The sequence below is a fragment of the Myxine glutinosa genome, chromosome 5 (assembly GCF_964187855.1).
Source record: "Myxine glutinosa chromosome 5, kmMyxGlut1.1, whole genome shotgun sequence".
Lineage (NCBI taxonomy): Eukaryota > Metazoa > Chordata > Myxini > Myxiniformes > Myxinidae > Myxine > Myxine glutinosa.
In genome coordinates this window covers 194,050,440-194,064,244 of record NC_136265.1, presented here as the reverse complement: position 1 = coordinate 194,064,244, position 13,805 = coordinate 194,050,440, and the positions used below count along the sequence as shown (strand labels likewise).

General features: G+C 44.5%; 1 protein-coding gene across 2 annotated transcripts in view; it reads right to left on the bottom strand.

Moving 5' to 3' along the window:
• The window catches only part of LOC137428285 (spectrin beta chain, non-erythrocytic 1-like), a 261,054-nt gene that overhangs the window by 212,694 nt on the left and 34,555 nt on the right, over positions 1-13,805 (bottom strand). The window lies entirely within an intron of this gene.

Sequence of the window (13,805 nt, the reverse complement as noted above, 5' to 3'; positions counted from 1 at the left end):
TGGAATACTGTTCTCCCCTATGGGCCGGTGCTCCTGCCTCACACCTAGCTCGGCTTCACGCTGTTGAAACCAAAGCTTTCAGAATTATTGGAATCTCCCGCGATGAAGCTATCTCTGAGGGCCTTTCACTCACTCACTGCAGGCAGGTAGGTGGTCTTTCTGTCTTCTACCGACTCCTCTCCGGCCTTGCACCCCCAGCTCTCTCTGTGCTCTGTCCCCCAAATATTCCTACAGGTCGCACAAGATCTGCCAGCAACCCTCTGATGGTTAAACTGCCGAAATCTCGGCTCTCCGCTCACCTTCACTCTTTCATTCCTCTTTTCTCCCGCCTCTGGAACAAACTCCCTCACTCCCTTCAATCCCACTCCTCCCTCCAGGTCTTTAAAACAGCTGTTCACCACCATCTCTTATCTTCCCCCATCCAAAACCTTGATCTTTTCTACCCCCGCTAATTCACCCCAGATCCACCTTGTTTGAAATTCCAGCTTCTTTCCTGGAAGTCCTGGCAGTGTCCATATGTTTTATACCTCTCCTACTGCCCCCCTCCCACGCCCCCCCCCCCCAAAGCCCTCGCCCTCTCTCAGATCTGTCGATGTCTCCATGTCTCTCGGTCCCTGCTCTCAAATGTTGTGTTTGTGTCCTTCCCCCTCTCTCCCCATCTTGTCTACCGCTCCCTATGTTATATGTTTTATGTGTCGGTTTGTCTTTCTGTGTGATTAATGTTCGCTCTTTCACGAGCCTCGATCTTGTATACAAAAAAAAAACCCCCCTGGCGTTAATTCAGCGATCGACCGGGATTCGAACCCAGGATCCTAGGATCCTAAGCTGACACCCTAGCCACTAGCCCAACACCAGGGATTGTACTGTATTTATTGTACTGTACTGTACTGTATAATTCTTATATTGTACTGTATTTACATAAATATCTCATGAATAATATTTTTACTATTCGTATTGTATTTTACTAATTCGATTTGGTGTCGTTTTGTGATTTTAAAGAAAACACGTTTTCTGAAACCTGAAACCACACACACATAAATGTAGAAAAAAAAACTGAGAAGAAAACTTGAAAACTGAAAGTGAACCTGAAACCTGAACACCACACCACACCACACCACAACACACACACACACACACACACACACACACACACACACACACACACACACACACACACACACACACACACACACACACACACACACACACACAAAACTCAATAGCAAGTGTTTTGGGACCTTAGTGGTTAAATTCATGAGGAATTTCTGGAGAGTAACACACGAATACAGTGACCTATTACACAAGGAAGTGACAAATGTAATACACAGATGATGGCAATGTATGCTATCTCAGAGCATGACTTGCACGCACAGGAATTCCCCCTCTCACACAGAAAATGTGAGCACGACTACTCCAGTGGAGATTGTTCAGGAAGTTCTAAATCGTTCCCTACAAAGTATAAACACTCGTCACCCTGTGATTTTCATCTATTCGGAGCGTTCCCCGAACACCCGTATGGAATTAAGTTTATGAATGGTGAAAGGTGGAAACACACGCCGGGAAAAGGTTTTGAACCCATCCCCAAAAAATTATTTGCAGGTGGCATCAGGGCCCTAAAACATCGATGGGTACAATTTGTACGCGTGTCTAGAAATAGGTGAGGTTCGATCGACCTCCGGCTACGAGTACGCTCATTATGATTTTCTGGAATAGAAGGTCCACGTCAACCTTGAACTACCCTCATAAAATGGACAACACCCGATGAGACATTCGAAATACCAGTGGGCACTCCTGCCCGCCCTTCTCGGCGCACCTTTAGTGGGCAATGTGCTGCGGCACAGTCTTGGAAACGCACCTGATCTAATGAAGCAGCACTCTGACATCATACAAAAAGGGGCTACGTGTTTGGGGATACACGGCCGATTGCCTCAAAAGCTTACTTTTACATGTCATATTTAAAAAAACCACCTTTAGAGGCCATTTTTCCCCGCAAGCGGGGGTTGGCCTTTTTCCCATCCCCCATTATTCCTTTTTCCTTTTTTTTTCCTTTTTCCTTTTCCTTTTTCCTTTTTCCTTTTCTTTTTCGTTCCTTTTTCGTTCCTTTTTCGTTCCTTTTTCGCTGTTCGTTCCTTTTTCGGGAACTGTGGTTGTTGTCGTTTTTCGGTCCCCTTTTTGAAGCAATGTTTTGCGGCCGGATGCCCTTCCTGACGCCAACCCTTTTTGCCGCCTTTAACGACAAGCAGGGAATTACCAGTGAACTGGTACTCAAATTAGCCGACCTCGGAAGGATGACAGGCTGAGTCAACCCCCCTGGCGTTAATTCAGCGATTGACCGGGATTCGAACCCAGGATCCTCAGGACCCAGGACCCAGGATTTTACATGTCATATAATGGCGTATTTAAAATTCAATATAACTGCAGAAAAAAAATTTCAGAAGAAAATCCCTTTTGTCTGCAATGCAGATTCCTGCTGGCGATGTGCGATCATGACAGCTTTTATTTAAAATTAACTGACGAACGTTGAACCAAGAACAAAGCAACACAGACTATTGCTATTTTGAATGGCCCCAATTAATCCCATGTTATTGTGGGGTCAGTCAGGGAAGGTTTATGACCCAAGTCTTTCATGAATCGGCTGGCCAGGCCTGCCATACAACCGAATGTGACAGGAATTTGTATTTGTTCAGGGTGATGGTGATAATTTGCTTACACTGGGTTTTTTGCTACACAAGACTGAGGCCAACAAACTCACATCTGGAATCAACCAGAAAGGGGATCAATGAACAAGAGAAGGGAGACAGAGAGAGGGTTGACATCGGTCGTGTTAATGGGGGTATGAAATATCGCAACGATGGCTGGTGGTGGAGGTGTGACGTGGGATGGCGGTTCAAGATCCGGACTGAAAATTGAGGACACCGTGGGATCTCCATATCAACCAAGTAATGCTAGTGCCTGCGACACGGAGATCAATGTCACAGCACACGGGGGAGTGGGGATGAACAGCGCTATAATGGGGGATGAACAGCGCTATAATGGGGAATGAACAGCGCTATAATGGGGGATGAACAGCGCTATAATGGGGGATGAACAGCGCTATAATGGGGAATGAACAGCGCTATAATGGGGAATGAACAGCGCTATAATGGGGGATGAACAGCGCTATAATGGGGGATGAACAGCGCTATAATGGGGAATGAACAGCGCTATAATGGGGGATGAACAGCGCTATAATGGGGAATGAACAGCACTATAATGGGGGATGAACAGCGCTATAATGGGGAATGAACAGCGCTATAATGGGGAATGAACAGCGCTGTAATGGGGAATGAACAGCGCTGTAATGGGGGATGAACAGCGCTATAATGGGGAATGAACAGCACTATAATGGGGGATGAACAGTACTATAATGGGGGATGAACAGCGCTATAATGGGGAATGAACAGCGCTATAATGGGGGATGAACAGCGCTATAATGGGGGATGAACAGCGCTATAATGGGGAATGAACAGCGCTATAATGGGGAATGAACAGCGCTATAATGGGGAATGAACAGCGCTATAATGGGGAATGAACAGTGCTATAATGGGGAATGAACAGCACTATAATGGGGGATGAACAGCACTATAATGGGGGATGAACAGCGCTATAATGGGGAATGAACAGCGGCTATAATGGGGGATGAACAGCGCTATAATGGGGGATGAACAGCGCTATAATGGGGAATGAACAGCGCTATAATGGGGAATGAACAGCGCTATAATGGGGAATGAACAGCGCTATAATGGGGAATGAACAGCGCTATAATGGGGAATGAACAGCGCTATAATGGGGGATGAACAGCGCTATAATGGGGAATGAACAGCGCTATAATGGGAAATGAACAGCGCTATAATGGGGGATGAACAGCGCTATAATGGGGGATGAACAGCGCTATAATGGGGGATGAACAGCGCTATAATGGGGAATGAACAGCGCTATAATGGGGGATGAACAGCGCTATAATGGGGAATGAACAGCGCTATAATGGGGAATGAACAGCGCTATAATGGGGAATGAACAGCGCTATAATGGGGGATGAACAGCGCTATAATGGGGGATGAACAGCGCTATAATGGGGGATGAACAGCGCTATAATGGGGGATGAACAGCGCTATAATGGGGAATGAACAGTGCTATAATGGGGAATGAACAGCACTATAATGGGGGATGAACAGCACTATAATGGGGGATGAACAGCGCTATAATGGGGAATGAACAGCGCTATAATGGGGAATGAACAGCGCTATAATGGGGAATGAACAGCGCTATAATGGGGAATGAACAGCGCTATAATGGGGAATGAACAGCGCTATAATGGGGGATGAACAGCGCTATAATGGGGAATGAACAGCGCTATAATGGGGAATGAACAGCGCTATAATGGGGAATGAACAGCGCTATAATGGGGAATGAACAGCGCTATAATGGGGGATGAACAGCGCTATAATGGGGGATGAACAGCGCTATAATGGGGAATGAACAGCGCTATAATGGGGAATGAACAGCGCTATAATGGGGAATGAACAGCGCTATAATGGGGAATGAACAGCGCTATAATGGGGAATGAACAGCGCTATAATGGGGGATGAACAGCGCTATAATGGGGGATGAACAGCTCTATAATGGGGGATGAACAGCGCTATAATGGGGGATGAACAGCGCTATAATGGGGAATGAACAGCGCTATAATGGGGGATGAACAGCGCTATAATGGGGAATGAACAGCGCTATAATGGGGAATGAACAGCGCTATAATGGGGAATGAACAGCGCTATAATGGGGAATGAACAGCGCTATAATGGGGAATGAACAGCGCTATAATGGGGGATGAACAGCGCTATAATGGGGGATGAACAGCGCTATAATGGGGAATGAACAGCGCTATAATGGGGAATGAACAGCGCTATAATGGGGAATGAACAGCGCTATAATGGGGAATGAACAGCGCTATAATGGGGAATGAACTGCGCTATAATGGGGGATGAACAGCGTTATAATGGGGAATGAACAGCGCTATAATGGGGAATGAACAGCGCTATAATGGGGGATGAACAGCGCTATAATGGGGGATGAACAGCGCTATAATGGGGGATGAACAGCGCTATAATGGGGGATGAACAGCGCTATAATGGGGGATGAACAGCGCTATAATGGGGAATGAACAGCGCTATAATGGGGGATGAACAGCGTTATAATGGGGGATGAACAGCGTTATAATGGGGGATGAACAGCGTTATAATGGGGGATGAACAGCGTTATAATGGGGGATGAACAGCGCTATAATGGGGGATGAACAGCGCTATAATGGGGGATGAACAGCGCTATAATGGGGGATGAACAGCGCTATAATGGGGGATGAACAGCGCTATAATGGGGGATGAACAGCGCTATAATGGGGGATGAACAGCGCTATAATGGGGGATGAACAACGTTATAATGGGGGATGAACAGCGCTATAATGGGGGATGAACAGCGCTATAATGGGGGATGAACAGCGCTATAATGGGGGATGAACAGCGCTATAATGGGGGATGAACAGCGCTATAATGGGGGATGAACAGCGCTATAATGGGGGATGAACAGCGCTATAATGGGGGATGAACAGCGCTATAATGGGGGGTGAACAGCGCTATAATGGGGGATGAACAGCGCTATAATGGGGGATGAACAGCGCTATAATGGGGGATGAACAGCGCTATAATGGGGGGTGAACAGCGCTATAATGGGGGATGAACAGCGCTATAATGGGGGATGAACAGCGCTATAATGGGGGATGAACAGCGCTATAATGGGGGATGAACAGCGCTATAATGGGGTATGAACAGCGTTATAATGGGGGATGAACAGCGCTATAATGGGGGATGAACAGCGCTATAATGGGGGATGAACAGCGCTATAATGGGGGATGAACAGCGTTATAATGGGGGATGAACAGCGCTATAATGGGGGATGAACAGCGCTATAATGGGGGATGAACAGCGCTATAATGGGGGATGAACAGCGTTATAATGGGGGGTGAACAGCGCTATAATGGGGGATGAACAGCGCTATAATGGGGGATGAACAGCGCTATAATGGGGGATGAACAGCGCTATAATGGGGGATGAACAGCGCTATAATGGGGGATGAACAGTGCTATAATGGGGGATGAACAGCGCTATAATGGGGGATGAACAGCGCTATAATGGGGGATGAACAGCGCTATAATGGGGGATGAACAGCGCTATAATGGGGTATGAACAGCGCTATAATGGGGGATGAACAGCGCTATAATGGGGGATGAACAGCGCTATAATGGGGGATGAACAGCGCTGTAATGGGGGATGAACAGCGCTATAATGGGGGGTGAACAGCGCTATAATGGGGGATGAACAGCGCTATAATGGGGGATGAACAGTGCTATAATGGGGGATGAACAGCGCTATAATGGGGGATGAACAGCGCTATAATGGGGGATGAACAGCGCTATAATGGGGGGTGAACAGCGCTATAATGGGGGGTGAACAGCGCTATAATGGGGGATGAACAGCGCTATAATGGGGGATGAACAGCGCTATAATGGGGGATGAACAGCGCTATAATGGGGTATGAACAGCGCTATAATGGGGGATGAACAGCGCTATAATGGGGGATGAACAGCGCTATAATGGGGGATGAACAGCGTTCCTGCAACACCCTGCCTGTGAAACACGAATCCAGTTTCAAGTCAGACAGGGAATCAAACCCAGACTTGACAGCTGAGCTCAAAGGTAAGTGCACGATCGTACCTTTGCACTATCTTGTCAAACAGGTTCAAACAGGTTCAAACATGAAGATGTTTGTGATGCATTTGTTGTTATAGAGAGAAAATATTTTGCGTTCACAAAATTCAATAACATTTCCCGCCTTTTCCACGTCAACTTGTGCTAATACTTCGGTAAAAACATACCCATAAAACCACACGTTATATCAGGCATTCCAGAGGTTCCGGTCAAGACCACAGACGCAGAAACTAATTTCATTCCAGGACGTGCAGCCTGAAACAACCAGGTTAAAACCTCAATCACGTGTAAAACAAAGTTAAAACCTCCTCGCTAATGAACTTTACAAATACCATTATTTATAATGGGGTTTTCCCCCTTAATGTAAACTTTCTTGCTGAATATCGAGGACTTGATTGTGAAAACTATTTCCATGTGAAAGCAGAACTTGCTTGCACAGTGTTTGAGCACGAGGGTGTCCGAAAATACAATTCTGTGGTTTTACATTTTGAAAATAATATTCATTATAAACAAACTACTGAAGAACTTCACCCCGCAGTGTCCTTCGTGAAAAGTAGGCGAGCTATCACCGGCATCATGGCCAAATAAAATTATAAAGTTCCTGCCAGAACCTCGTGTCCCTCCTCCCCTGCTCATCTTCATCCCAAGGGAACGAAGTTCAAAAAGGGCAAACCCTAAGGGGGGGGGGGGGGGTCACTATGCTCTATAGCTGGAGAGGAGGAGGAGGAGTGGTAAGAGTGGTAAGAGTAGTAAGAGGTAGTAAGTAGTAGTAGTAAGTAGTAGTAGTAAATAGTAAGTAGTAGTAATAGTAAGTAGTAGTAGTAAGTAGGAGTAGTAAGTAGTAGTAGTAAGTAGTAGATAGTAGTAGTAGATAGTAATAGTAGTAGTCGTAGTAGTAGTCGTAGTAGTAGTCGTAGTAGTAGTAGATAGTAGTAGTAGTAAGTAGTAGATAGTAGATAGTAGTAGTAGTAGTAGTAGTAGATAGTAGTAGATAGTAATAGTAGTAGTAGTAGTAGTAGTAGTAGTAGTAGTAGTAGATAGTAGTAGTAGTAGTAGTAGTAGTAGTAGTAGTAGTAGTAGTAGTAGTAGTAGTAGTAGTAGTAGAAGATAGTAGTAGTAGTAGTAGTAGTAGTAGTAGTAGTAGTAGTAGTAGTAGTAGTTCCCATGCCATTGACAATGCAAAGTACATTTCCTGCCATTCCCACTGTGTGCTATCTCCTCCTACCCTCTCCATAATGTGGTTCGCTAATATTCAAGGTCTCGGTTCTAATGTCACTGATCTCAACGTCCAGGTTACTGTACGCTTCACAGAAATGATCTTCTTACAGAATGTTCCCGATTTTCCCAAGGGAATAGTCACGTCTCTCCAAGACTATTCCCTCTTCTGTTATGACAGGCCCTTCCGCCATTCCGGAGGAGGTGTTCACGTCTCCGTCAATAACTCAATTCAGCATTCTCACTAACCATTGTCCACACTAACCTCTCCGAGCCTTCTGTAATAGTTATGGTTACGTATACCATGACAAACGGTTTGTCTGTGTGGCATACTGTCCGACAAATGATAATGACTTCCTACATATACCACTATTTCACCAACACTGATCAACTCAACCATCCATCCTAACTCCTGTTCCTCATCTGCAATGGTTCCAACGGTCACCATGTTAACTGGCTGTGTCAGCTCTGCAATAAGCAGCCATGACATTACAGCTAAGGCCTTCTGTGATTTGGTGGATCTGACCCAATCTGTAAACTTCCAAACATGGATTTCTGCAAATTGCAGGTCTTCCCTCCTGGATCTGGAAATGAGCAACTTTCCATCCTCCATCGTTCCAAATCTTTTCTCGAAAAATCAGAACTACTTGCATGTTATAAAAGGTGTTTGTCAATAGGTCATTAGAGTCTGGCTCTCCCCTAAGGGTGGGTGCACGAGCATCACATCCGTCTCTTTAGGAGTCTGAGGTACCTAAAGCTGGAAGCATTAGGGTAGATCGAAAAGGCTTCAAGGAAATGGTACATCGGCATCTCAAGTCTTCCCCCATCTCGACCCATGATCTGTTTTGGTGAAGATCAGAATCTGGACCCAGCCAGATATGGATACTATCATTGTTAAATGATACTTCACCATCGAGAGATAGAGCCAAAAACGATACATAGCACGATATTTCAAAACGTTGTGGAGGGACTATAACAAAATTTGGTGGATGAGTTCGTTCGGTGACAAGAACAAGCTGATTTGATTTAGATTAAGTTCCGGATCCAAATCTGGCCTATCGGTGTATATAGAAAACGTAAAGTGTTCAGCCAGGTATGTTCAGGAGGTGTGTGCTCTACCGAGTGTCATTCTAGTTCTCTTAGTATTTATTTATGCCTATCCTAAAATGAATATTAATATGAAAAGAGTTCCCTAGCAGCAAGCTTTCCTTTAAAAGGTTTCTTTTTTACTTTCAATACCCGATGGAATTAGATGCAGCCCACGTTATCTCCCGCACTGCCACCAAATAGCAATTCATTGTAGAGCACACAGTCTTCTCAATCTGCTAGTAGTTAACTGTGGCTGTCAAATATCTGCCATAAAAGTAGACCTTTGGAACGAACGGCATGTTCCCAAAGTTACATATTTTTTTTCCTTCCTAGTAATTAATTTACATCAGCTCCATGAATTGTAAGCTTCTATTGTAATACAAAATCCTTTCAATATATATATATATTTGTATACAGAATCGAGGCTCGTGAAAGAGCTAACATTTATTTCACAAACAAATCAACCAGACAAACAAAATATATAAAAAGAGGGAGCAGAAGACAAGATGGGGAAAGAAGGGGTAGCACACAAACATAGGGAGATGTGTGGGAGGGAGAGGGCTTGGGGGGAGGAGGCGTGGAAAGGGGTGGGGGGGTGGGAGAAGTATAAAACACAAGGACACTAAGGACTTCCAGGACAGAAGTTGGTATTTCAAAAAAGTGGATTTGAGGTGAAATAAGCAGGGGTAGAAAAGATCAAGGTTTTGGATGGGGGAGGATAAGAGATGGTGGTGAACAGCTGTTTTAAAGACGTGGAGGGTGGAGTGGGATTGAAGAGAGTGAGGGAGTTTGTTCCAGAGGTGGGAGAAAAGAGGAATGAAAGAGTGAAGATGAGCAGAGAGTCTTGATTTTGGCAGTTTAACCATAAGAGGGTTGCAGGCAGATCTTGTGCGACCTGCAGGAATATTTGGGGGACAGAGCCCAGAGAGAGCTGGGGGGGGGGGGGGGCAAGGCCAGAGAGGAGTTGGTAGAAGACGGAAAGACCACCAACCTGCCTGCGGTGAGTGAGTGAAAGGCCCTTGGAGTTAGCTTCATCGCAGGGAGATTCCAATGATTCTGAACGCTTTGGTTTCAACAGCGTGAAGACGAGCTAGGTGTGAGGCAGGAGCACCAGCCCAGAGGGGAGAGCAGTATTCCATTGAGCTGCAGATGAAAGCCTTGTATGTGGTGAGGAGCTCAGGTGTGCCAAAGAAGGACTTCGCACGATGGAGGATGCCCAGTCGGCAACTGGCTTTGGAGGCCAGATTTGAAATGTGGTTTTCCCAGGAAAGATCATGGCAGATAGTGAGACCCAAAAGCTTGAGTGACAGAACTTCTTGGAGAGGATTATTCAGAAAGTGGATGGGAGGGTTGTCCAGTCGGTCTTTTCGGAGAGACATCGTAAGAGTGTGAGATTTGTCAGGATTGAAAGACATGTTCCACTTGTTTGCCCAGTCTGTGATTTTGTCCAGGTCTGCAGAGTGAGGAGGCTGCAGACTGCCGATCTGACGGATGAGGAATGGAGCTGAGTAGAGTCATCAGCAAAGAGATAGAGAGGATTTTCAAGAGTCAGAGAGATCATTGATGAAGACCAGAAAAAGCACAGGGCCCAGAACACTGCCTTGGGGAACTCCAGCCTGAACAGGAAGAGGAGATGAGAGAAACCCATTCAGGGCCACATGTTGACTACGACTAGAGAGGAAGTCCGCCAGCCATGCGTGGAGTTTTCCATGGATACCAAAGGAGGAGAGTTTGGTGAGCAGAGCGGGGTGCCAGACCGTATCGAAGGCACGTGATATGTCAAGGGAGACAGCTCTAATTTCCTGTTTGGCATTGAGGACCTCCATCCATTGTTGAGAAAGCAGAAGCAGCATGTCCAGAGTAGAGTGACCAGGTCTGAAACCAAATTGATGATCAGAGATCAAGCCATTGGAGAAGAGGAAAGATTTCATATCTGAAGCAATGATGGATTCCATGACTTTGCTGATAATTGGGAGAAGGCTGATTGGTCTGTAGTTGCTAGGATCTGTTTTTGCACCTTTTTGTGCAAAGCGGTGATGTTGGCTGATTTCCAAGCAGATGGCAGATGACCTTGAGCAAAAGAGAGGGTGAAGAGAACAGAGAGAGGGAGTGAAAGAGCGGAAGAACAGGATTTTAGGACCCGTGGGCTGATGCCGTCAGGTCCAGTTGCAGAATCAGAGTCGAGGGTTGACAGAAACTTTTCCACCTTGTCAGGAGGAAAGGACACAGAGTCCAGGAGCAGCTGGGTACGACTGGGTACGGTGGGTACAGAGAGGGATGGGTTTGGGACACAAGATTGAGAGGCAAACACAGAGTTGAGGCATTCAGCTTTTTCACGTGCGGAGTCAGCCGTGTAGCCGTTTGAGGTGAGGGAGGGGATGGAGGGGGAACAAACACCAGAAACAGATTTGACCAGACGCCACCAGGATTTGGAAGAGGGAGACAGATAAGAGAGTTCAGTGTTGAGAACGGAGAGATATTGTTTCCTGGCTCTCCAATATAAAATCAAATCTGACCTAAAACTCGAACAAATACCTCAGTGAAGTTTTGAGGCTGCAAATTCTGGGACACTCTTACTTCCCACCAACTTGTGAGAGGTATTGAAATGAGTGGATATATATGTACATGAGTTCATGCCTCTACATGTCCAGATGTGTTTGCGTCTGTGTAATTACACCATGCATGCAAAGCCATGTCTGTCAATCTCTGTCCGTCCGTCCAAAAAACATCAGTTTATTATCGAGGAACAACTTTATTTGAATCGAATGTTATATTTTGAACACAAATCGGAACATTAATTGGAAAACAAACCTTTCGTTTTACTGTACCTTGGCTCTGAATTAGTCTCAATTGCACATGTGCAGAGTGAGGTTTTTTTTATTATTATTTATTCTGTCTACCTGTGGCAGTCAAACAAAATTGGAAATCATTCCAAACAGGAAACTCACTATTTTAAAGGACATCATTAAGGACACACCAGGCACAAATAAGCAATGTAACATGTTAGATAAGGTGGTGTAATAGAAAATGCATCAACGGCGGTAAACTTCCAGAATTATTTTTTTTAACACGACCTTTAAAGTCTTTATTTTATTTAAATTTAATTATATACAGTGCCTTCAGAATGTATTCACACCCCTTGACTTTTTCACATTTTGTTGTGCTACAGCCTGAATTTGAAATGGATTAAATGAAGATTTTTTTTGTCACTGATCTGCACATCTTACTTTTTCCACATGTGAAATTTGCATTTATGTTTATTTAAGTTATACAATGGACTACAAAATGTAAATGTTTCATGATATTTGTTATATTATATCACCTTTATCTATCAATATTGTTGAAATGAAGATCAAATAGCTGTATGTTGAAATATGTTGAAAAAGTCAAAACTTTACATGGGGTGTACTTACTTTTTCACGTGACTATGTGCTATTTGAGAGGGGAACTGACTGATACTGTGGGTAGCAGGGCAGTCGTGTAACATTGCTTGTTGGTAGCATTACAGATGCATTGATTTTTGGGAGCAGTGCAGTTCTTTATTTCCCAAACCAAAAGCCGGAGATAGGTATTTAAAATGTAATATCTTATTTCCCAGCTGTAAAATCCTTGTAAAGTGTAATCGATGCATCAATAAGGTGGCTGCATGGCAGTTGCCCCCCTACTGGACAGAACCCTTGCAGCATATGCTGGTGCGGCACAAGGGTTTGTGGTAACCATACACCGGAATAGAGTAAGTGGAGCATTGCTCTGTACTGATGATGGCCAACGAGAAAGAATCACACATTAGTGGATGATGTAAGCTAAGCTGACCCTGGGTAAGCTGACCCATTAAAAAAATCCATAATTTAATGTTTTCGTACTTGTAACGCTGCAGGGTGACTTGCTCGATCGGGACTATCATCAGAAACAGGATCTGCTTTTTCAGCTTGCACAAAGATGAGAGAGCCGATTTTTTTTTTCTCTTTACACATGACTGTGCTGCCATTCATGTAACTTAAATTTCAACAATCTTGATATGTTGTTGACTGTTATTGCACTTGCTGCCATCACAATTGATAGCACATGCAGTAAATCAGGAAGCACATGATTATGGTTAATGTTTAGGAATATTATGGAATTCCCATCAAAAAATTATTCATCTTTTTACGTAACTGTGACTAAGCTTGGTGTTGGCTTAGCGGTTAGGGTGCTTGGGATCCTAGGATCCTGGGTTCGAATCCTGGTCGATCGCTGAATTAATGCCAGGGGGGTTGACTCAGCCTGTCATCCTTCTGAGGTCAGCAAATTGAGTACCAGTTCACTGGTAATTCCCTGCATGACGTAAGAGGTGACCAATGGGGTTGGCGGCAGGAAGGACATCCGGCCGTAAAACATTGCTTCAAAAAGGGAACCACGGTGCCCAAAAAAGGCAAACCTCCACTTTACAGGGAAAAATGACCTCCAAAGGTGGTATACGTAACTGAATTTTATCAACAAATTTCGAAGTCAAATTTGTACTTGCCTTTATCTTTTAATTTATTTAAAAATTTACAATTTCAAATTCTTTGATAATTTTAACAAATGCTCGTACTTGCCTGGAAAGCAACAACTAAATAAATTCTTGAAAATAAAGCACCACATATGTATTGATGTGATAATGTATCTATATTTTGAAATGATATATGGAAATACATTCAAAATACTTCAATTTTATTGGAA